This window comes from Euprymna scolopes, chromosome 30 (genome assembly GCF_053919585.1).
Source record: "Euprymna scolopes isolate OS-2025 chromosome 30, ASM5391958v1, whole genome shotgun sequence".
NCBI classification, from domain to species: Eukaryota; Metazoa; Mollusca; class Cephalopoda; order Sepiida; family Sepiolidae; genus Euprymna; species Euprymna scolopes.
This window is the reverse complement of record NC_136511.1, coordinates 102095713-102122334: the sequence shown is the minus strand read 5'-3', so window position 1 is coordinate 102122334 and position 26622 is coordinate 102095713. Positions and strand designations below refer to the sequence as shown.

General features: G+C 30.9%; 1 protein-coding gene across 1 annotated transcript in view; it reads right to left on the bottom strand.

The window, feature by feature from the left end:
* Positions 1-26341, bottom strand: part of LOC145254917 (snake venom 5'-nucleotidase-like) — a 170362-nt gene extending 144021 nt beyond the window's left edge. Inside the window, exon 1 of the mRNA XM_080113880.1 lies at positions 25915-26341. The gene's annotated coding sequence lies outside the window, so the exon portion shown is untranslated. The remainder of the gene's footprint in view (positions 1-25914) is intronic.
* Positions 26342-26622: the final 281 nt, after the last annotated feature.

The window sequence follows — 26622 nt, the reverse complement described above, 5'->3', positions numbered from 1 at the left end:
AAAAGTCGTCATTTTAAAGGTGAAAGAAAGTAAAAATTTACCGAATTTTTCAACTAAAAATTGGCTTTGTATCTAACGGCTCTCGTGGGGAGGCAAGTAAAGAGAAACTGAAACAATGTTACCGTTAAACGCGATATAATAATAATAAAAAAAATTTTATCAATAAAATTGTTTTTTGTGTTTGAACTTATTTTGATTACGTCATATGATTACGTTACGTATAGATTTTAGAAAAGTGGTCCTTGTTATTAAGCAGAAATATACGACGAGCATTTTGTTTGTTTGTTTGTTTGTTTGTTTGTTTTGTTTTGATACACGCAGTTGCAATGTACTTCTGCCGCTACTTGATACGAATTAATTAACTATAGTCCGTGCAGTCGTGCACTGCATCTCTCAGTTTAGAGTTTATTCATTTGTCATCATTTTTTTTTTTTTCGACTCGACTATCTCCCTTAGTATGAAAGTAACGGCTCAATCATAGAATAGTGACCCGGCGAAAAGAAAATTTCGTTCATAAGCGAATATATATATATATATATATATATATATATATATATATATATATATATATATATATATATATATATAATATTCGACTTTAATTTCGAATATCCAAGCCTTTTTCTTATTATCATTTATATATGTGTGTGTGTGTGTGTGTGTGTGTGTGTGTGTGTGTGTGTGTGTGTGTTAACAGTCCACGTTATGAGGGTTTTTTGAGGCATGAAAATGATGTTATTTTACATATACACACACACATTAGAGAGAGGTACCTCCAACGCTCGCCACGATTTCCAATAATAATAAAAATATATTCATATAATAGAATATATGACTTGAGATAAAAAAAAATTGCAAATCCAAAATCGGCCTAAAAAATCGTTTTGTTTTTATTATTTCAATTGATAGAAGGTGAACTTTATTTTTTACGGAGGCCTATAAGCAACATTATCTTCAGATACATAAGTGTCAACAGAAGACGTTAAAATTCATTTTATTTTATTATCTCTCGTCTGTGTAGTTCGTTAATAAAAATCTATTTATTTTACAAAAGGTAAGTCTTATATTATTTTTTATCCATAGCAAGAAAAAAAACGTTACTTCCATTAACCATTATAATGCCAATGTCCATCCATATAAATTGACACAAACACGAAATGATGACATTGTTCTTAATGTATAGAAAGCTGATTTTCACATAACGCTGTCGAGGTACCTATATATATATATATATATATATATATATATATATATATATATATATATATATATATATATATATATAATATATATATATATACGTATGTGTGTGTGTGTGTGTGTGTGTGTGTGTGTGTGTGTGTGTGTGTGGCTGTTGTTTCTTAAATGTTAATCCAATGAAACTCAAGTGTTTATTAATGCTCAAAAACAGCTAGAGATCTATTGTAGTATATATTTTTCTTCAGACTAAGATTATTGGCTACATATGTGCATACATGTTTCAGCTGCGATTTCATTAAACATTATATATAATATATATAATACACACACATGCACATTTATTGTGTGTATATATTTATGTAGAATTTTTTGTTTAAGCAAACATTATTAATAATAACACTTATTCTGTCTAATTATACTTTATCTAAATAAATAAATGTGCAATTATTCAGAGAATTCTGTTATTTTTAATGTTTTGTTTGTTTATACTTTCTATTTGGTGTCTAATCCCTGTGCGGATGACGCAATCTTATTTCAAAAAAACTCGTCTGAAACGATCGTACAAATATGTTGTTGATGTATAATTTATTGAGCCTATGTAAATTATTTTGCTCACTGGGCATAACACGGTAGCTAAACTTTCAAATACGTCAGTAAAGGGCTCTTGCATAGCTCAATTGGGGTATGAAAGCACAAAATGGAAACAATATCTCCGCTTTTCTTCATAACTGCTTCAACACATTTGGGCAAAACTGCTTACACACATTTGGGCAAAATATTAAGATAATTTGCATTAACAGATTTATATTTTAATATATATATATATATATGTATATATATATTAACAGAAACATGGAAAAACAATGAATGTGTCGCAAAATATTGTTTTAATATGTAAACTTTTTATCAATTGTTATTTATTTATTTATTTATTAGAACTTCAGCCCCGCTTTGATTGGGTCCTATGTACTGTTCATAACTTTATGTGCATATATATATATATATATATATATATATATATATATATATATATATATATATTAAAAAGTTTGACTCCGCCAAATAACCTACATCTAAAATTTCAGATGTTTACACCCAAAATTAGCAGATGAGCTTGGTAGAGTCTGCAAAAGTCAAATCGTTGAACTTTGGCCCCAAATTTCTGGTCGAAAACGGATTACAAAGATTTTCCCAAATCTCAATACCCTGTATATCAAACTGAAAATTGACAGAGTTATTGCGTAGGGAAATGTACACAGACAGACAGACACACACACAGACAGACACTTTCATAGATATACTAGCATGGGTGCCCGGTGTTGCCCGGATGTTTGGAGGCGTGTGTTGAGCAAAAAAAAAAAAAAAAAGGTGGTATTAGGAAGGCAGGCTCGAACCTGTACCATGAATGAGGAAAAGAATGGGAAAAAACATCTTTGCTGTTACGACCACCTCCAAAACGGAAGTGACGTAGGTTTAAATGAAGGTTAGACAATCGAAAAGAGGGGATGACTTTCGAAAATATCAGTGAAAAAAGCGACCCCTCCATGTAGAAAAGTGCCCAGTTGAGGGTGAAGAAATTAATGTTTTTAGCCAATTTTTTAGTATTTATCATCTGAAGGGTTGTCGCCTCTGTCGAAAGATTTAGGCAGACATGTAAACATACATACATTTATATATTGGTAGCTCAAATTTTCGATCCAAACCGATTAAAAAGCTTGCCCTATCTCTGAATACCCGTTATGTAAAATTCCAAATGTTTAGACAGAGAAATTGTCTGAGTAATTTGGTAGAGACCGCAGAGGTCAAATTTTTTTAAACTTTGACCCTTATTACGACCCCTTAACATTTATTGTTTTGGGCTCAAATCAAGTTATTAAGTTAGATCCATGTCCAACGAACCTAAGACACAGACAGACACACACACACACACGTTTACTTTTATAGATATACTAGCATGGGTGCTCGGCTTTGCCTGGGTGTTTGGAGGTGTATGGTGAGCAAAAAAAAAAAAAAGCGGTCAATTTTTTTAACTTTGACCCCTATTATGACCCCGAAACATTTATTGTTTTGGGCTCAAATCAAGTTATTCAGTTAGATCCATGTCCAAGGAACCTATATCTAAAATTTCAAGTGATTAGACCCAAAATTGTTGGAGGAGTTTGGTAGAGTTCTCAAAGGTCAAATCGTTTAACTTTGACCCCTTAACAGCCAAATTTCTGGCCGAAAACTGATCACATAGATTTTCCCAAATCTCCATACCCTGTATATCAAATTTCGAGTCTGTAGACTAAAAATCGACAAAGTTATTGCAAAGGGAAGTGTACATAGACAGACACAAGACACGTTCACTTTTATAGATATACTAGCATGGGTGCCCAGCGTTGCCTGGGTGTTTGGAGGTGTATGCTGCGCAAAAAAAAAAAAAAGGTCAATTTTTTTAACTTTGTCCCCTATTATGACCCCTAAACATTTATTGTTTTGGGCTCAAATCAAGTTATTAAGTTAGATCCATGTCCAAGGAACCTATATCTAAAATTTCAAGTGTTTAGACACAAAATTGTCAGAGTTTGGTAGAGTTCTCAAAGGTAAAATTGTTGAACTTTGACCCCTTAATCGCCAAATTTCTGGCCGAAAACCGATCACATAGATTTTTCCAAATCTCAGTAACCTGTTATCAAATTTCGAGTCTGTAGACTAAAAATTGACAGAGTTATTGCGTAGGGAAACGTACACAAACAGACAGACAGGCGGACATATTCACTTTTATAGATATACTAGCATTTCAGCTCGGCATTGCCCGGGTGTTTGGAGGTGTATGGTAAAATTTTAGATTAGGTCCACCTCAAAAATATTCATCTAAATGACGACTTTTAGGTTTTCAACTATGCTGATGCATAATACAACTTTTTATATCTCGATAACTACTTATTTCTGCAAAATTTCAATGCGATTTTCGTATTCAGCATAGATGAAAACCTATAAAAGTCGTAATTTAAAAGAAAATTGTGGAGGTGGACCTAATCTAAAAAAATACCGTTTTTTTTTTCTTCTTTTTATATTACTGTAAATAAGTATATTTTTTAAATATCTAAACAGTTTACTAAAATATATAACATTAACTTAAATAAACATATTTTTAAAAAATAGGCGATAAAAAAAATAATAAAAGATGAGTAATCAATTTTGGAGAAAAGCGGAGGTATTGTTTTCATTTTGTGCTTCTATACCTCAATTGATCTATGCGAGCGCCCTCTAGCGACGTGTTTGAAAGTTAAGCTACCGTGTTACTGTTATGGTACCTATGTGTGTGTGTGTGTGTGTGTGTGTGAAATTCGAAAATTATTTCTGGTAAAAATTTAAACTTAAAAGCTTAGTGAAGTATAAGTAGTCTATTTGTGCTTCTTCCCCCCCCCCCAACCACAAAAATGTATTTTCAACCGTGCCAGCATTGAACACTAATAACAGGGGGGATGTAATATTTTGTTGCTGTGTACGACGGCACTGCCACTGCGCATAACAACTTCGTTTTAGGAGTTATTTTGTTACGATTGTTTTTTCTTAGACCTTCATTTTGCGTCAATCTTGCCATCGAAATCTCTTCGAATGAAAACGTCGGTATAACTAATACAATAGGCAACTGTTGATACACAACTTGAGCACAAATAAACCGTAATACTTGAAGAAATCAATGAGACTGGCACTTTTTTGTATTTCTAATATTAATAATGGATGGGTATGGTTGTAAACAGTGTTCACTTCGTAGACTTAGACACTCGAAAGTAGATGGGAACCTTTAAACTGGTATAAAATAAATAGCCGTGATGTTGTGCCCTGACTAAAGAAAAGGTATGTTCAACCACATCACTATTCCATCATTATACGAAAATTTCTTTCTGGAAAACGTGTAGTTTCTCAACAAAAGCGATATTATTTCACAATGGATATGCAATAGCTTAAAAAATTTTATGATTTTTTTAAAAAGATTCTGATTGCTGAACTTATTGACGTTAAAAATCAATTTAGGGTTGGTTTTAAAATCAACAGAGATAGGAAAAAGTAGTACAAAAAACAAAACAAATATATAACAAATAAATGTTATCAAAAACAAGATACGTTATTTTTTTACTTATGTAAAAAAGTTTTTAGTGGTTTTACTCACTTTAACACGTTTAATCAGTTCGAAACAATACAATAGTTATCAATAAGTGCGAACAAGAAAAATGGTGGTAAAAAATTTAAAAGATAAATAAAATAATTTTAACTAAAAATCAATATTATCCCAAATTTTAGTCGAAAAACCAAGCGAAATACGCGATATGTTAAATGATCTCTACATTATCATTGAACTAATATATATATATATATATATATATATATATATATATATATATACTCGCGCCAAGATCAAAGTGTAGTATCTGTTCTCTGATACATACACCACGCGAGGCAGTGCTGCTGTGCTGGCGACACATTCTCGTGCCCGGAACACCTGACGAGCTTGTTGGGTAGCGTTCTGTCCGCACACCCACTTTGTCTGTCTTTCTCTGCGATCCCCCCCTCACGGGGGGATCCGAGCTGATAATTTACGACCTTTCCGCGAGGGAGGGTCGGAAACACTTTCTCTCTTCCCTCCACTAACTTCCCACTCCCTCTCTCAGTTCTATCTCCCCTTCTTGCCGCCTTTTTGGCGCCACTTCTTTTTGGCTTCCTTTTTTAAATTAAATATGTTTTTAACTCTTTTTCAAAGTGCTTTTAACGTTTTATTAACTACTTGTTCTTATATGTACACATATATATATATATATATATGTATACATATACATATATATGTACATATATATACATATATATACACATATATATACATATATATACACAAATATATATATATATACACATATATGTACACATATATACATATATATATGTATATAAATAGATATACATATATACATTAAGGAAAGTGGTCACCCAAACACTACCTTCAATTACATTAAACCTAATCCCCCCAATACCTCAAACAAGAGAAATAGAACTAGGAAAATAATTTGGTTCACCCCCCTCCCCTTCAATGCAAGGGTCAAAACAAAGCTTGGCACTAAATTCTTCCAACTAATAAACAACCACTTCCCACCCAGCCACGTACTACACAAAATCTTCAACAAAAACACAATTAAACTCAGCTACAGTTGTACGGACAACCTAGAACAAATAATCAAAAAACATAACAGAAAAATACTTAACTAATATGAAAATACAAACAACACCAACAAGAACAAGTGCAACTGCAACAACAAATCAGAATGCCCACTTAATCAACAATGCCTACAAACAGAAGTAGTCTATAAAGCTACAATCGCACCTAAAGCAAACCCAAACGACAAAAAATATTATATTGGCATAGCCGGCACCTCATTTAAGGATAGATTCAGAGTACATAAATGCTCCTAACAAAACCTCACTAACTACCCAATACCTACATCTAACCCAAAATAACCTTACACCAATCATTAAATGGGAAATCCTTAAAAAATCTAGCACATGCAAATCCCTAAACTCCCCATGTCTCCTCTGCCTAAACGAGAAACTCCTTATCTCCAATTTTAAAGACAGAGACAAATTACTAAACAAAAAACAGGAAACCACCATAAACTGTAGGCATTACAAATCCCACCTCCTTAGCAACTGTACACCTCTCTAAAACACCCCTTAAACAACACCACATAAATCCCCCAAATTATATATCCATCACAACCACCCACCACAACTACCATGACATACACTAAACCAAACCCCCTAAACCAATCTCCCCCACATCACTCCCCCACATCACCTTACCCCCGCCTAAGAATCCCCCTGAATCCAACAAAATAGCACATACCCCCAATCACCACCAACTCATAACCTCATCTCACATAACCACCCAATAATCGGCATCAATTCCCCTCCCCCTAGCCAACCTTCTGCCCAACCCCAACACCCCCTACATGCAACCTCCACGACTTAACACGGAAATTGTTTACATAAAACTATGTGGATTTACACCTGCACAGGTAATTACGCATGGAAATGTACAACTAACCGATGCCTCATGTGCATAGAAGCATACCTTAGAGTATGACACCCCAATATAGCCTTCTGCCTAAACTGATCGATAATACCTAAAAAAAGCAAATACCCCAACTTAGAACAATAACTACAGCACTCAATCCCCATATAAACCACCTCAAACTCCTCCCCAAAATCTATAAACATGGCTACCTAGGACCACTATCCTGGGTACATGGGCGTTTATTAATGCGTATGTAAGTATATGTGGATGAAATCTGTGCCCACACTTTTGGCATGTCACACTATATACCTGTATGTATATGCGTGCATACATATTGGTGCCTGAGGGAGTGTGGGTATGTATCTTTGCAGATGCATATAACAAGAGCATATGTGTATGCGTGTATGCATGTATATCTGTATACATGCCTGCATGTGAGGACGTACATCTGTAGGTATATATATGTATGTGGAGGAGTACGCCGGCGCTCCCGTGTGCACTCACATCTAACCAAAAAAAAATCCTACAAATGAAAATGAAAATATTATGTATCTGACTCTGGGAATGAGTTTATGATCATATCTATGTATAATCATGTCTACATCGAATGAAAGTATTGCGCCCATGTACCCACAAATGAACTTAGATTTAAATCTATGTAGACGAATATGCCTATACCAATAACTGTCTGTATAACTGGGTGTGTATGTGTGTGTGTACGCGCACGTGTGCATCCGTATGTACATGGGGTACCGATGTATATGTACATATAGCTATGTATACGTGTGTGGATGTGAGAGTATGTGTGCCCGCTGCCTGCTGTCCACATACATGTGTGAGAGCGTGCAGCTGTGTATATATGTCGATGTATGTGTTCATGAGTATTGGTGTCTGTGTGCACATGCGCTTGCATGTATGCGTGGGGATGCAGGTATGCCTGAATCAATATGCACGCATGGGGTCATGTACACGCCTCCTTAGGGGTAGGGGCATCGATGTGTGTATGTATCTGTGTATGCGCGCATCCATGCTTGCGCACACGTTCCCAATTTTAGCACCTTAAGGAAATTTTGATGTAAGCAGGAGCGACGCAGGTGTCTATGCATACATGCGCACATATGTGCATATATTTCACGCCAGGGAGAAGATGTATGTGTACATGTGAACGTTTCTTTAAGTATATATGTGTGCTCGCGCGCATGGCCGCTAGCTAACCCTCACCAAACAATTAAGAACAAATAAAAACTAAATAAATAAACCGAATCATAGCCCCCCCTGCCTCCGAACCTAAGCAACACCCAAAGGTCAAGACATACTTATCAAGAAATCATCTCACCAACAAGACGCCAAAAACTTTAACATTAAGACTCGAATTTTAAAGTAACCCCCCTCCTCGTACCCCCACATATTCCCCATCCCCCTCCATGTATCCCTATGCCCTCAGCTACACCAGAAATTAACTTCCCAGATCCTCCCCCACAAGTTCCTTAAACTTCAAAACTAGAACATTACCGACATACCAAGCACCCCCCACACCTTTCCCCCCTTGTTCCCTTCCTCTTCCCCCCCCCCGCTATTCCTGCACCCCTCCCCCTGTTCACTCTTTCATCCCATAGCAACGAACATTTCTGTAAAAATCTGAGGAAGCTACAGACGTCCAAAAAACGGCCGGGTAGCTGAAACAATAATGTAACTTAACAGAAAGATACGGTAATAAAAAATAAATCGTATATATATATATATATATATATATATATATATATATATATATATATATATATATATATATATATAATAGTATTTCAGCACGACTTTCCTCGAGCCCTACGTACTGTTTATAACTTTATGTGCATATGTATCAATATATAATTATATATATATATATATATATATATATATATATATATTAAAAAGTTTGACTGATGTCCAGATAACCTACGTCTAAAATTTCAGGTGTTTAGCCCAAAAATTGGCGGAGGAGTTTTATAGAGTCTGCAACTTTGACCTCTTGGTAGCCAAACTGTGCCCAAAAACTGATTAAAAAGCTTGTTGAATGTCTGAATATCTTTATGTAAAATTTCCAATGTTTACACCCTAAATTGGCTGAGTAATTTGGTAGAGACCGCAATTTGACCCATTTAACATTTATTGTTTTGAGCTCAAATCAAATTAAAAAGTTTGATCCATGTCCAAGTAACCTACATCTATAATATCAAGTGTTTAGACCCAAAATTGGCGAAGGAGTTTGGTAGAGTTTTCAGAATTTTAATCGTTGAACGTTGACTCCTTGACAGCGAAATTTTTGGCCGAAAACTGATTAAAAAGATTTTCTCAAATCTCAATAACCCTTATGTCAAATCTCGAGTCTGTAGACTGAAAATTGACAGAGTAATTTGGTAGGAAATGAATACACAAAGACACACACAGACAATTTCACTTTTATAGATATACACATGTATATACACATATATATAAAGATATAAAATAAATATATATACATACATATATATATATGCACTGCTGATCAAAACTTTAAGACCACTTAAAAATCTTTAAAAAGGAACCTTTTTTTAAGAATAGGTTCTTCTTCCGACTTAAGGTTACTAATACTACAATCTAAAAGGTTATGAAAACAAAAAGGTACATTCCAAAAATTTTATTTAAAAATTTGCATTTTTATTAAATTAGGCTTTTTACACATGATCAAAATTATAAGGCCAATTGTTAGATTTATGGTACTTCTAATGTTTTTAGTTCAGTTAGAGATTAGCAATCACTGTGTAAAGGTGTTACTATGCCTAAAGCAAGAAAACTAACCAAAATTGAGCGTTCTCGAATTCTAGAATTCCATAAACAAATTTTGTCACAGCGAGCGATAGCAGCTAAGGTAAATTGCAGCAAAACTGTTATTTCAAACTTTCTAAAGAACACTGAGAATTATGGAAAAGCAAAATTCTTTGGTAGTCTTTCTTTTAGTCAAATTAAGGTGGTTACAAATGCTGATTGCAGTCCAATAACCATCAGATGACACTTACAACAAAAAGACACGGTAAATAAAAAGCGTAAACAAATTCCTCGATTGCTTCCATGTCACAAAGTGGACCGCTTAAGATTTGGTCATTAATACCAAACCTGGGACGTTGAGAAGTGGAAGTAAGTCCTGTTTTATGATGAGAAAAATTTTTATTTTAGATGGTCCTGATGGCTTCCAGCTATATTAGCATGACAAAAACATTCCCCTTGAAATTTTTTCCACACATCATAGTGGTGGAGGGTACGTAATAGTATGGGGTGCCTTTTCTTACAGAGGGACGATGGCACTCCAAGTGGTGCAGGGTCATCAGACAGCAGCTGGTTAGCATGCTACAAAAAGAATCTTTTTTGATGGAGGGATGCTTATTCCAACAGAATAATGCTGCAATCCACACTGCAAGACAGACCTTGAGCTTTCTACAAAAAAGTCCATCTCTTGGAACATACTGCATGCTTACCGAACTTCAACCCAATTGAAAATGTTCGGAGATGGATGAAAAGAGAGGTTTATCGAAATGGCAAAACAATATTCAACAAAAAATGAACTTCGTGAAGCCATCTTCAGAAACTGGAGCAGGATTCCCCGCACCTTAATGGAAACCCTTATCACTAGCATGCCCCTAAGAATTTTTGAAGTCACCAAAAGAATATTTAAGTTTGATTGTTGAATGTTTCAATACACTTTTTATACACTTTTCGTACAATTGAATAGAATTTTCGTCTCTGGTCTTATAATTTTGGTCATGTGCAAAAAGCCTAATTTAACAAAAATGTTAACTTTAAAAATAAATCTTTGGAATGTAGCTTTTTGTTTCCATAGCTTTTTAGATTGTAGTATTGGTAACCTTAAGTCGGAAGAGTTTAAAATCTATCCTTAAAAAAGTTTTTTTTTAAAGATTTTTAAGTGGTCTTAAATTTTTGATCAGCAGTGTATAAATATACATATATATATATACATATATATATACACATATATACACATGAACACATATCTATACACATATATATATACACATATGTATACATATATACACACATATATATACATATATATACACATATACACATATATACACACATATATACATATATATATATACACATATACACACATATATACATATACAGAGATGTATATATGTACATATATACATATATGTATATTTATACATATATAGACATATATAGATATATATACATATATATTTATATACATATATAGATATATATACACACATATACCCATATATATATAGATATATATAGATACCCATATATATAGGGAGATATATATATACCCATATATATATGCATATACATATATGTATACATATATATATATCAACATATATATATACATATATATACATATATATATATACACATATAAACATATATATACACAGCTATACACATATATATACATATATATATGCATATGTACACATGTATATATACATATATATACATATATACACACATATATACATATATATACACATATATATACATATCATACACATATATATAAATATATATATACATATATATACACATCTATACACATATATATACATACATATATATACATATAAATACACATACATATACATGTAAATACACATATATATACATATACATATACATATATATATATACATATATACACATATACATAAATCTGTATACATATATATACACGTATATCTACACATATACATTCATATATATGCATACACACAAACACACACATATATATATATATATATATATATATATATATATATATATATATATATATATAATCAAGTAAAATTGGAGTTTATAAGCCAAAATCTTCTGTAAGCTTTAAGTGATTATAAATGTTAATATTTATATAGTAATTAAAATCAAATAAAAAAGCTTAATACAACCAAAATAACGAAATAGGTTCTCCTGTAAGAACACAATTAAAGACTAAATTATAATTTTCAAGAATTTATTGTTCGGTGGGACACCAAATACTTAATACTTTATTAACATCGTGTCGAATAATAATTTCTTGTAAATTATAATTCAGTCTTTAATTCTGTTTCTTCATTCATATTCATATATATATATATATATATATATATATATATATATATATATATATATATATATATATATATATATATATATATATATATAAAGTATTGATAAATAAAATCGAAATTCGTTGAAGTGTTTAATAAAATAAATATTTCTTAAAACAAAAACTAAAAACCAACAAAATGTTTTGCATAAGTTTTTTCATTCATTTAGTCGTGGCCGTCGTCATGTCGTCACATAACTTATGACATCATTATTTGTGCAGTAAAGTAACTAGGAGGATACAACTCCCACAAGTATGCTGATTTAGAGTAGAAAGAAAAATCGTCGGTTCAATTGTACTAAATATCAGTCAAACATTTTATATTTCGCTTTATTTCTACTCCAATATGCTGGGTAAAATAGCTGCTTAGTCTTAAATTGTTTTTATTTTGTTGCTGTTGTTCTGAAAGAAAACTAATGCGAAATTTTATATCAATTAAAAAATATTTTGCAAACATGTTCTTTTTAAATTCTTTGTTAAATTATCAACTAGTTATACTTTAGACTATACATTCATTTTTTTTTTTTTTTTTCAGTAATTCGGTGTTTGGAGTAAAAAGAAGTTTATCTTTTGTGTTGTTTTTGTGCGCAATTAAATTCTGGCTAAATTTTACCTTTTGCCCCCATTCTGCCAAAAAAAATATATATAAAATTTTATTAATTTATATTTTTCTTGCGATTATCCGGAATAATTAAAAAATATATAACAAATGAACAAAATATTTTTGATTTTAGAGAGGGGTTCACTTCATTAAGCAAGCTACTTTCTGGTAGTCATCCAATTTTTTTACTACAAAGTGTAAGGCAGAAAGAGTAACCAATTTCTTTTTAATTATTTTTAAAACGGACGCATTTTTGAAAATACAAAAAGTGGTTACCTGTTCTATCCTACGTTATATGGACAATAATTGGAATTATCATTTTGCGTTAATTTTTTTATAATAAATGACTTTTTTTTAAATAAATGTTTTCATTTATTTACAAAATTTTGACGTGCAAACACACGAATAAAAAATAGAATTTATTTTTATTTTATTATTATTAAAAAATCTTTTTTTGGTGTTTGTTTTTTGACAGCGTAGGAGCAAAAATAAAATTTTACCAACATTTTAAAACAATGGAAAAAAAAAAAAAAATTGAGCAATGCAATAAAACATCGTATTAAAGTTCGGTTATATTGAAGTTTTCAGCTTCAAATTGACTGCCCAATGGCACGCCTATTGAAACAATATTGTGTTTACCAAATGATTTACAACAATTTAATTCAATTAATTACAGCATTGTTTGGTCATTAGATAATTAAATGAAACAAAAACTAGAATTTTGGTTAAGTTAAAGTCGAAAGCTTCAATATAACCTCAAGCTCATTCACGACAGTAAATGAGAATTATATTTCCAGAAGACTAATAATCGATTTTTATTCAATATTTAGGCGAAGAAAGCGAAATGAGATATTTAAAAGAACAAACACTATAACCAAAAATTGTTTTTCACGTTTCAAGATAAATTTTTATGGTATTTTTATCGACCTAAACTAGCGTAGTTTACCCCTTAAAAAATCTACTTTGTTTTTACGTTTCAACGGCTATAAAGCTAACATGAAAGAAAGAATTAAAAAAAAAAAAAATAATAAAAATTTAACATTTTAAATCGGGAGATCAGTTTCCTATATAAACTTAATGAAAAGTGAGCTACGTCAAGTTTTGGAGGCGTGCAAAAATTGAATGCGCGCGCGAAAACAAACATGGCGACCAGTAAAAACAATACGGAATACATTGGATAAATAAAGATCTTAATACCATTGCCCTAAGTTGGATAAATGAAAAATCCTTCATATAAGACGGGTGTGCGTGTTCTCGTCTAGTGGTTCCAATATGGGGGATCGATTTACTAGAACGCTGAATTAGAAACTGAGCACAACTTACAAATATTGAAATGTTTTTTTTTGGAGGTGAGGTGATAATATCCTAGATTATTGTCCAATCAATAATAATCCATTGAAAAAAAAAATGAAAACAGACGAAAAGAAAAAATACAAGGGGGTGCGGGTGCATAGGTCCAACCTAGTTTGTGTGTGCAGCCTTAGCACTATCAGAAATTTCGTGAAAATAGTGAATAATTCCACCCCATCTTTCCAAGCTTATAACTCCTCGAAAAATGTAATTCAAGCCCTAATTTTTTTTTCAATTAAAGGAGCAAGGACCAAGGTTTCATTAAAAAAAAAATACCAAAAAACAATGTGTTTTTTTTTTTTAAAAAAAGGTTTTAAACTTCGGACTTTACAGGTAAATTTCTAAAAAACGGGGGTTTTTTTTTTGTTTTAAATTTGAATATATTATTTATTGACCTTTTCTCTTCAATTTGTGATATATAAAACTATTCAACATAAATTAATTATTTACTTTTTAATAGACATTTCAAAATGAGAGGCGTGAATTATTCGACCCCCTGTCTTTCCAAGCTTATAACTCCTCGAAAAATGTAATTCAAACCCTAATTTTTTTTTTCAATTAAAGGAGCAAGGACCAAGGTTTCATTAAAAAAAAAAAAAAAAAAAAAAAAAAAAAAAACAATGTGTTTTTTTTAAAAAAAAAAGGTTTTAAACTTCGGACTTTACAGATAAATTTCTAAAAAACGGGGTTTTTTTTGTTTTAAATTTGAATATATTATTTATTGACCTTTTCTCTTCGATTTGTGATATATAAAACTATTCAACATAAATTAATTATTTACTTTTTAAGAGAAACTTGGAAAGGGGGGGCGTGAATTTTAAAAAAAACGTTTGTCTAAAATATTATATTCGGTTTATTGGAAAGAACATAACATTTCACATTGACCCTGAAAATATCGTAAAAATAGAATCAATAGAAAAATTTTGATAGATTTTTAAAGTTTAAAAATTGAAAAATATTGAGTTCGGAAAATTCATTACTGTTTTAAAAAAAAAATATATTTCTATTACTTTTAAAACAACTGTAATAGTTTATTTTGGAAGTATAATCCATAAAGTAAATAAATAACCCATTTTTAACAGAGAAATTACGAGATTTTTATATTTTATTCGCAGTTTCGTGTTAGGGATGTCAAAAATTCCTACAAAAATTCTGATACTGCAGCCTTAAATATCAGAAAATAATTAAGTAATATTTAACAATGAGACCTTTTCAAGGCAAATTTTATTTTTTTTTTTAAAAAGTGGAAATTGTAGTTATAAATTTTAAGACCCCCCCCCCTCCATTATTTTTTAAGTGTTTCTACGTGTTTTTAAAATGTTTGGAACTTATGACTTCCTCTCCGGTTCCCTCCCACAATGATTACATGTCTCGTTGACCCTGAAAATATCGTAAAAATAGAATCAATAGAAAAATTCTACGTGACCAAAACGCGGATGCTCAATTTATGTTAAATTTATATAGGAAAGTGATCCCTATTCTTAGATGTTAAATTTATTATTTTCTAAAAATTTCTTCTTTCATATAATTTTTAAAGGTAATTGAAACGTATTAGCCAAAAAAGTAAATTCTGACTTCTTTTTAGGGGGTAAACTACAGTTAGGTCGTAAAAAAAAATTATTTTCGAATGTTATAATCATTTTACAAGTTGAAAACAGATATTTAAAACAGCAAAAAATATCCATTTATATTTTTGCTGCTTGTGTAGATTGATAATTTAAACTAATGCCTTTCAAGTGAAAACATTACGCACTTTTGTGTGATGTCGAAATTAGTATAAATTCCAAAAATTACGAAAAAATGATCCAATAGATGATGTGTTAGATGTATTTTTAACACAAAAAAAAACATCTTTAATTACGTTCTGAGATTTTGTGTTTAGAAAATGGCGGACACTTAGTTTAAGTCAGGGGAGATAAGTCAAACTAAACTGAATTGTTTGCACATTAAAACTCGATGATTCGATAAATTCTATTTTTACTTGTAATTATTTTTGTACTGAAATATTTTTCGTAATTTTTTAAAAATTTATCCTAATTTCGAAACACGTAAGTACGTAATCATGTTTTCACCTGAAATGCGTTTATTTAAACAATCACCAATCTACACAACATATTTTTTTCTTCTAGACAAAAGATGCCAATCATTTTTAGATACTTTATTAGTTCTTTGATACAGCAGTTGCACGGTCAAGAATTCTGGTTTTTATGAACGCACAAAAACCCCTAAATACTTAACTTTTAGCATCAATCTTGAATGGAAGCACTTCTAAGACAATTTAAAGGCTTCGAATTCACTTTTGAATTTTGAAGGGCCACAATAATCAGTCATCGTGACCCTACGAAATGCGATGAGGATTTTGAAATATTTAAACTGATGAATCGAAAGCAACGTTTAACTTGAACTAAAGTTCAACATAAAAAATCCAATAGTATGGGTTATTTGTGCTGCCAAAACAAACTAGGCGGATGTTTACGACACAGACCTGTAGCAGTTTCTGGATACACTAACTAACTCTCTCTAAATACATATATATTAGAATGCCGCTGGATGTTGCCTGCTTGTAAAATACGCATCAATATGATACATTAGTTTATGCAGATTTCGTATTTATATTATACAGTCAATTCTCTATTGGCGCTTACTCAATTATTATATAGAAATGATTTTAAAAAATTGCAAGAAAAAAAAAAGAAAGAAAAATGACTTGGGTGCCATCAGCTAGGATCGAAACCAAAACATTGAGCCTTCCAGCGATATTCGCCAATATATGACATAAGGACAGATGGATATAAAAACTTTAAAAATTAACGCAGTTTAACGTAAAAATGTACATTTGCGCATGCGCAGAATAGAACTAAGTCGATTTACACCTGCCAAGTTCAAATTTTTCAATTGTTAATTCTTAGCAGCTATTTTACCATCAATAACCAAGTCGAATTTATTCCACAGGTCAGAATACCCTATATCAAGTTTCAAATTTGTAGACGAAAAATAACCGCAGTGAGTCTACGATGAGCCTGACCAGTACCAGATGAGTGACCGTTTGGGATTACTAGGCGCTGTATGTACTTTGCCAGGGCGTAGAAATTTCCAGATTTGTATCTGGCGACGCGTTTAAAACCCACTGGGAGAGATGCACCCCCAGTCTTCGTTATGACATGCAATGCATCTAAGAGAAGGAAGAGATCTACTGTCTGCTCTGTCCGTGGTATTCAATTGTACCGACTGAGATTAGCAGTTGTTCCAAAAAGTGAGGATGGTTTATACACAAGCCTTCACGATTATAAACAGTTCATCGTATGGAGTTCTTCAAACAACTAAATTGTTGTGTGCACCATGCACCACATATGTCGAAATCAACGGGAGAAATGTGTGTGTGTGTGTGTGTGTGTGTGTGTGTGTGTGTGTGTGTGTGTGCGCGCGTGCGTGCGTGCGTGCGGCAGTTCGGCATATTAACCAATTTTAATCAACAGGATCTTAGGCGAAAATAAACCTATTTATTTGAAAAACAAATATCCAAAGATATTAATTGGGAAAAGGTACATTCAAAAAAGTAAATAAACAGATATTTTTATTTATTATATTCAAAGTCGGTAATGTCGCTAAATAGGGTTTGCGGGTAATATGAGAAAAATAAGGCATTAAAAATGTTTCTTATCTTAAACATTATTGCATGAGGAGTTATTTCATGTAAAAAAAAAAAAAGTTAAAAGTATTACCCATCGAAACTCGAGGAATGCACGGTTAAAATGTGTTAAACATTTAATGAATAACAAAAAAAAATCAACATGGTTGGTAGTTGCCTTTTTGTAGCTCAAGAAGCAGCCTTGCGTCCTTGCGATGAAAAACTAAGATTAAGTCAAAACGGAACGAATTCGGCGAAATCCTTTGTTGCACCCACGTGCATTTATTCTGCATAAATTATTTTTCATTTAAATTAAAACTAAATTTTACTCAAATATAAAAGCTGTTTAAAAGTTGTTTAAATTATTTTTCATTCTAAAGTATAGAAGAAAAAAAAAAAAAAAAATAAAAATTGTTAACATATTTTTCATATTTTTTCCATTGATTTTTTTCTCCATAAATAAAAATAAAAGTTGTTCAAATTGTCATGAAATGCGCGTGATACAACAAAGGATTTCGCCGCATTTATTTGTGCCCACTCGCTCTCTCCGCATAAATTCATAAAGATTGTATTTATTTGCTTCCCGACTGAGCAAATTAGGCACAAGACCGTTTTTTAATGTGGGAAGGAAAAAACAGCTCCCCCAAGGGGGCACTCTGGAAGGGTCTAAAATTAGCAATTGTCTGATATGAAGGGTTTCCCCCACATTGACCAGAACTGATTACTCCCTTTTCCGCTCCTGGCCCGAAGGCCAAGAACAGCCTGCGCCTCTACGAACTAAACAGATTCACCGAAGTCCCGTTGATTCGTTCCGTTTTGACTCGATCTTAGTTTTTGATCGCAAGGTCAAGGCTGCTTCTTGGTCTACAAAATGACAAGTGTCAGCCATGTTGATTTTTTATTCATTGAATGTTTACACATCTTAATCATGCATTTCTCGAGGGGGGAAACAAATGAACTTTTTACACGAAATGACTTCTCATATAGTAATGTTTGATAAATATTTTGAATGTCTTATTTTTCTCATATCACACGCAAACTCTATTTAGCGACATTACCTTAAAGTCAATAACGAAAAGAAACAAAAAATAACTCAGAACTATTAAAAACTTGGCCGCGTAATTAGGCTATCACCGTTCTACTTTTACCTCATCCTAAATTCCTGCTAATTAGAATCAGGTAATATGCCACACACACACACACACACACACACACACACACACACACATTTATGTTATTAATTACGTTACGTTATTAATTTGTAATTTTGTTGTCCTATTTTTGCTCTATATATGCAATGGTTTTGTCGAAATTAACAGTAATTAAAGTGAGCTAATAAATTAATTAAAAAAAGACTTTTAGAAATCTAATATCACTTAAAAAAAAGTGTGAGTGGTATGTTCTGTCTCTTTCCCTTCCATAAACGACGCCTATTTTCTTTTTGTTTTTAAATCCAATTGTTTTGATCCCAGAGAGAAAATGTTTAGCACTTGTTTAAACATTCTTTCGTGACATAAAGAGGCTTTGAATATTGTCGTCTGTTTTTTAAATATAACATTTCAAAACTGACCCCCCCCCTACACACACCATCATTCATGCGGATTGATTTTATTCTTTTGATTAAATTTAAAAGATAAATAATTTTGCATCAAAATTACAAAAATGTTAATGTTTATCAATATGAATAAAGGCGAAAGATTTTGTCATGTGTTTACAAGAAACTTGTGAACTAAATGTTCATTTAAAATGTTGGGCGCTTCTGCGCTATAATGGCGAGATTTCGGAAATCGTGATACTGAATTTCACAAAAAAAAAAACAATGGTGTATACGTATTCCTTGTATTTTAAAGATGATTATATAAAAAAAATTACGAAAATCAGTAAAATAAAAAATTATTTATTAAAGAAAATAAAAAATGGAATTTGAAGAAAACGATCGTAAAACACAGGAGAGTTCAAAGGGAGGTAATTTTCCGTTTAGATTCAAACAAGATGGCGGCAATTTTTCACTTGCTAACACGATTAAAGTGTTTTTTTTTTAATATAATTCAGTAATATTCATGTAATTTCGACTGCATAATTTGGAAACTACCATTGTAACTTATTAGAATTGACAAAAAAAAATCAGTTGAAACCATTGTTTTTTTATCTTAAAACTCAATTTATCGATTATGAAATGTCGTCCCAAGCGCCAAAATGTTAGTTTTAAGTATTTCAAGTAGCAAACTTTGCAAAGCGATAGCGAGCTGGTTGGATGAATAAATTAGGAAAATATAAAAACATATTTTACATTCTTAAATAAAAAAAGAAATTGTTTACATTCTTCTGGGCTAAATAAAACAGTAGGTCGAAGATATACAGAAAAGTGAAAACTAAATGTTTTATGCAAAAAGTATATATATATATATATATATATATATATATATATATATATATATATATATATATATATATATCACTTATTATGAATGTCAATTTAATCTTGTTCATCTCTTTTACAAACAACATTATATATACATGTATATGTATATATATGTATATGCATATATATGTATATATGTGTATATGTATATATATATGTATGTATATATATATATATGTATATACATATACATGTATACGTATATATATGTATATGCATATATATGTATATATATATTTATATATATATATGTATATATATGCATATATACATATATATATACATATATGTATATATATGTATATATGTATATATATTTGTATATATATGTGTGTGTATATATATGTATATATACATACATATATATATATGTATATATACATATGTATATGTATATATGTATATATATATATGTGTGTATATATATGTGTGTATATATATGTATATATACATATACATATATATATATGTATATATACATATATATATATATATATATATATATATATATATATATATATATATATATATATATATATATATATATATATATATACGCTTTATTTTTCATTACCGTATTTTTCTGTTAAGTTACATTATTGTTTCAGCTACCCAGCCCTTTTTTGGGGCCGGGTAGCTGAAACAATAATGTAACTTAACAGAAAGATACGGTAATAGAAAATAAAACGCATATTTGCTCTACAACAGTATTGAGCACTTTCTTCAGTTTTTATCAATTACCATTTCTACTATATATATATATATATATATATATATATATATATATATATATATATATATATACATCGCGCTCATGAAATAACGCGAAAAAAATCTGTTTAGACATTAAAAAGTAGTTTTATGTTGTTTTTATACTAAATGTTTTAATACTAACTGAGGAATCATTTTCGTTAAAAATCCAGTTAGTATTATGCATCTAAAATTGAGAAAAGCTCGTCTGAAAAGTGTCAACATTATGTGCTTAAGCCGAAACCAAACAAAATGGACAACGAATTTGATCCAATCCAATAACAAAACTGAATGAAAAATCTGTTTCAATTTTAGATACATAATGATGCTACCTGAATTTTTAATGGAAATAATTCCTCATTTAATAATGTATAACGAAAACAAAGCTATTTTGAATGCCTAAGCAGAAATATTTCTCGCGTTCTTCCATGGCCGCGATCTTTATAAATTGTTAAAATACTCCTGATTTTTTTTCATTTTACTTGTCGAACTTCTCAGAAATCAAGGGGCCCTCTTCCTGGGGCTAAAACTTAATATCTATATGAGATACTATGTATATATTTGAATATTCCATTAAAGTTCTCCAGTACCTCTCAAACACTGAGCTAGTAAAGAAGTTCAGAACATAATTTTCCCTTTCTCAATGAACCATTTACATATGTTATAATATATCTCTCTTTTTGTTTTTTTAGTCTTACTGGATTCCAAGGCAGGAATCCATCTAGTCTGGTGGAGTATCCAGCTTCCTGTTGTTTCTTGAGGTAACATTACATGGAAAAGGTGCACCATTCATCGTGAAAGCCAGTGTTCACATAAGGAGATCTAGATCTTATCTGGGCCACGAATACTATACGATTTTAAGTCAGCGTTTTACTTGTAGCAAAACCTATCCTCTTAAACAGGTTGTCCTAACAAACCCCTGTACACTACAGAGAACCCCCAGACACTCGACGAGGCATTAAAGTTCTCTCCGTACTTCTGCGTATTTTAATGTGTTTAAAAAATAATGAAGTGCCTAATTACGTCATTAATAGCCTAATATCCTTTTATACTTATAATATCATACAATTATGCGTTGGTTAGCCATCTATATCAGAGGTTTCTACAGAAATCTTTTTAGGACAACAGTACCTTTTATAAATTGGACCAACTCCCCCGACGAAAAGACCCTGTCCAAAAACACTTCTTCCCCAGAATAAATACATAATATATCTATACAGTTATGCGTGTTTATATTTCGTACGTACAGAATTTGTTTCTAAACTAATTAACCGATCATTAACAGTTTGGGAACAGAGCTGTTAGTCGTGTGGGGTCCAAATGTAAGCAGCAAAATTTCATTATTTTAATATACAGTATCAATTAAATTTTGGTGCTTATACTTGTTTACTGTTTGCAAGTGCGTAAGGGAGGGTCCGCGTTGATTTAACGTAAATAAGATCCTCTTTTGGGGCCAATTTTATGCTTTTAGGATGAGTTTTCCTTGAATTTACAAACCACCAAATCGAAATGAAAATGGCTAAGCGGCAGAAGTTCTTTTTTATACGATTGTTTTCCAAATTAAAAAGATACTTTACTGTAACAAAAAAGAAAAAAAGAAAATATAAATATGCAACAAATAAATGTTACCAAAGGCAAGATAACTAACTGGATAAGTTTTTATTATTATTATTATTATTATTATTATTATTATTATTATTATTATTATTATTATTATTATTATTATTATTAACTTATTTTAAAGCGTTTTTGCGGCGGCGGTAGTGGTGGTTGTTGTTGTTCTTGTTGTTCAAAATAAGCCTAGTGCCTACTCTTTAAGTAACTCTTAAGTTATAATGAAAAAAATAGCTGTCCATAAGCACTGCACGAGGACCTTTGTAATCGCTCGAAAATCGAAAATTAAACAATATAGTGAGAGAAACAAAACACACCCAATAAATGACATTAATCGCGTAAAAATGTAATGTTAAGAACAATAAAAAGTAAAGATGTATTTAAGTGATTTTCTTTCATAAAAATAAAAAATAAATATTTTTTATCATTAAAAAACTCTATAGTTTTCATACTGATAATTTCATTATATATATATATATATATATATATATATATATATATATATATATATATATATATATATATATATATAGATGTTTTTATTTGTTTTTGTTAGCGATACTCATTGAACGAATACAATTATTTATACGAAAGTGCATTTTTACCTAAATGCGAGAATAATTTTCCCTTTGAGCAATTTGGTACCCCCTAAATGGGAAGCGGCATATATATATATATATATATATATATATATATATATATATATATATATATATATATATATATATATATATATTAGATTAGATTCAGCCTCTCTGATGAGTCGTAGACGACGAAACACGTGTCAGTGGATAATTATATTTTAAAAATAATATATATATATTCATATATATATATATATATATATATATATATATATATATATATATATATATACACACACACACACAAACACAAGAAAAACAGTCAACCCCCGCTTTATTATAATTTCATTTAATAGACGCCAGTTTCCAATAGACGAACATTTGTGCTATTCGTCTCTAGGTAATACTTACTACTTATTATTATTATCAAGAAAATTTAAGGACACTGTTAATTAACTAAATACTCAACATGTACCTTAAATCATTCATTAAAACTCTTTAATCAACTGCTGCGAATTGAAGAATGGGTTCAAATTTTTACTACGACTACTACGATTTTATGTCGAACAATTCGTTCATTCATAGAGACGTTCATGACGACGACGACGACTTTTCTTCCTTAAAAGGCAGAAAAGTTGTTGCTCGTATGATAAACATGTCGATGCAGTTTGTTTAAAAAAAAAAAAAAAGGTCAGAGTTCGTTTCTCATTTTCTAAAGCTTATGTAACCAGGGAAAGTGAACGCACGACATTTCGTAATTAATGAGACACGTTCGACAAAACCAGGAAAAAAAATTGTTATCCAATATGAATAATGCTTAACAAAAATTATTAGGTTTCAGAATAGAGTCCGCATCGTTTTTATGGCGATTTGATTTTTTTTTTTAATTTATAAACTGCAGTATTGAAAATCTTCTGCATTAATAAAATTGTGTCGTCCTTTCGTTACCTCTCGCCTGAGATATAATTCTGTTCAATTCTAGGAGGTCCATCCTCCCATGCTTTACTTCCTCTGTAAGGAGTTAGTTGCTAATCGCCTGAGGCGATCCTGCCGGGGAATGCTGACGAGGTTGCTCAGGCATTATTGTAGGCCAGAATGCATTTCACTTAATGCACCACTGCACCAGCACCACTGGGTTTTAAAAACACCCCTGACATTGTGTCGAACTTCCTATGAGGGGGGAAGATAAATAATACTTTAAGTAATTTATATTTTTTATAGAAATCGCTCCAGACAAGGCACAAAGCCACTTCGTTACAGTACTATGAGTTTTATCCCATTATTTTTTTAAATTATCATTTACAAATTAAATCTGCCAGAATGACTCAGTTAATTTGTAAACAAGTCAGATATTTAAATCTTTTGTTGAAAAAAAATTGTCACTTCTGCATTTCAATATCCACAATAAATTAATTTCTTCTTTTTAGAAGAGAAAGGAGTTCATCCGCGGAGCAAATTTTCACGTATTAAGGGTTTAAAAGTTTTGGAAGCTATTATCTAAATTGAAGAATACTATCTTTCAAAGTGCTTGTTATAGTTTTAGAATTATTTGATTAAACTGATCATTTTAATGACAAAACGAGATTATAAATAAATAAAATTTAACTTTAAACCTGTGATATATGAGTAATCACATGTTTAAAGTTCAGTTTTTCGAGATATAAAGCGCGAAACAAAAACGAAAGTAAAAAAAAAACAGGGATACTTATGCAAACTAGTAGTTTTTTAGTTTGAAACTAGGAACCGTGTTATTTTTAGGTAAGATTTTCAAGTAAATTTCAATTTTTACAGTATCTTTTGTTTATTAAATTGTTAGGTGAAAGTAAAGTATAGTTTTTAAAAATCTCCTTCCCATCTTAATAATATGTTTCTAAATAATGACGTTATTACTCAGTACAATCCGTTTTGCATAAGTATCATCCCGGGCAACGTCGGTTAAGTACAGCGAGTTTTACAAACTGTTCAATGAACTGTTTGTTAAACTCATTCTGGTGAATGAGGAGGGGCACTTTGTACACCTTTTTTAATAAAAGTAAATAATTGAACCCTAACTTTATGCAAGAATAGTTGAAATCCGCCCTTTAGAACGTCGTCTGAAAGTCACGCGACTGATTGATTTTTTAAAATAGGGATTAAGGGACGTAAAAATTAGGGAGTTCGGGTACACTGACTACAAAGTGAGTCCCTCTTTTCTTTTCTTTTGTTTTTTTTTTTTTGTTTTTGTTTTGTTTTGATTTGATTTTAAGAGAGAAACAAACAAACGCCCCCACAAAACAACGCGGTTTCTATCATTCCGAAACTCAGCTAATATTAACATAAGTTATATATTTTCTGAACCTGTAATATTAATTATATGTAAGTAAATTAATTCATTTTAATTAGAACAACGGGTTTGAATAAAAAAAAAATTCTTTGCACCACGAATAAAAATTAAATAAAAGAAAAAAATGCAACCGGATTAAATGAATAAACTTTTCTTTAAAACAATATTAAACATATATAAATTTGAAATTAAAAGCAAACAAAAAGAAACATTTATTTAAAGAATAAGATAACTTTTTACTTACCAGTCAAGCTCTTTATATAATTAAAATAATAAATAATCCTCTTTTATGATTCGAGTCTTGTTTGCGTCTGGGTTAGTTGGGATGGTCAAACGACAAGACAGATAGAGAGAGAGAAAAAGGAATCCACAGACCTCCTATATTTTCTTTCACTCACTCCCTTTTTTTTCTTTCTTCGTTCCCTTTCTCTCTTTTTTTCCCCCGGATTTTTAAATTCCTCCCGGGATGGGTCACACTCTAAAATCCACGTGAGGGGACGAATGTGGTTATCATTAGATATGAAAGCTTAGTTGTTGTTGTTGTTGTTGTTGTTGTTGTTGAGCTTGAAGACATCCCACTCACTTATTGATTTGTTTCTTGCGTAAGAGGAGCTGTTAAGGATCCTCTGTGGCTTGTCCATTTAAAAGAGGATTACGAAAAGAGGGCCCACACTCCGTAAAAGTCTTCACTCTCAGCGATGCCCTTTTTATGCAGTCCAGGGTTCATTGATTATAAAATCATGATTGAAAATTTGAAAACATTTTGAATAACTTAAATATTTTATTCAACAATGTATGAACTAATTATTATCAATCCACAGTATATTTTTATAAATAATTTGGACATTTAAAATATTTTAATTGGAAAATTTCGTTTTATTCGAAATTGAAATAATAATTAAAAAGTGTCTTTTTTAACTTTATTTTTTGTTGATTTTTGTTTTAATGCAAT